Here is a 1,034-nt window from a genome sequence, read left to right as displayed (position 1 = left end):
TCGTGCTTTTTATTCGATCAATTTCTTTGACCTTTAATGTAGTGAAATATATTTATTTGAGACATGGTTTCCATTTCGGCTAATTTGGTTCGTTAAGAATAGCAGTTACAGCTACACGCCGCCGAGAGGATACAGTAATTTCCAATTTTTTTTTCTATGCTACGTACAAGGTACATAAATGTTTATAAAATTGAGTTTATCACTTCTGTTAAGAGACCTCAGTTTCTTACATCGCACACAAACTATTAATTACATATAAAATGTATGTCTTAATAATCATAATTTCCGACGAATATTTAGCGAATATCACTTTAAATTTGTTCTAATGTTTATTTTAGATCATACGTACACATATCCGATTTTAGAACACGTTAGAACCAATTTTCATACATAAGCATCAGCAAATAAAAGCTAAGTAAAAGTAACATTTTTTCTGATGTTTGAGTACAGATTTATTTGTATAAAATAGTTTCGTGTTATCAAAAAATATTTTTTTATTTTATTAAACGAAACCATAGAAACCAAATCTAAACATCGAGTTATCAGTAGGTAATGTTCGAATTTCGATCATTCGACGAATACCTACTAGTCATTTTTAAATAATTCATTTAATTCATTATTCATTCTCTTAGACCCAATCAATACCATTACAATAAATACAATATTTAATAGCTTCGCTACAATAAGTCAACGCACTAATAATGTTACTACTCAATCAAATATGAATAAAAATAAAATAAATTACGCAACAAGCACGAAACAGTCTACGGAAATGTTAATGAAATAATTCATAAATTAAACATTATCATTTGATGACAACCTTCATGTGGCTCTCTGTGATGGAGTTTTATAATTTATAAGATCACTAGCGGCCGGCTCCGGCTTTTTGTAAATAATAATGTGTTCTACAAAGCCATAGTACATTATTTTATTCTATCATCAATAGTTTTCGCAGCGCACGCGATGTAAAGAATATTTTAGGTAATTTTTTTACACCTTTGGTTACATTATTGAAGTTTTAGTAAGCATCCCTA

This window comes from Bombyx mandarina, chromosome 19, assembly GCF_030267445.1.
Source record: "Bombyx mandarina strain Sakado chromosome 19, ASM3026744v2".
NCBI lineage: Eukaryota > Metazoa > Arthropoda > Insecta > Lepidoptera > Bombycidae > Bombyx > Bombyx mandarina.
Note: the sequence above shows the minus strand (reverse complement) of the source record.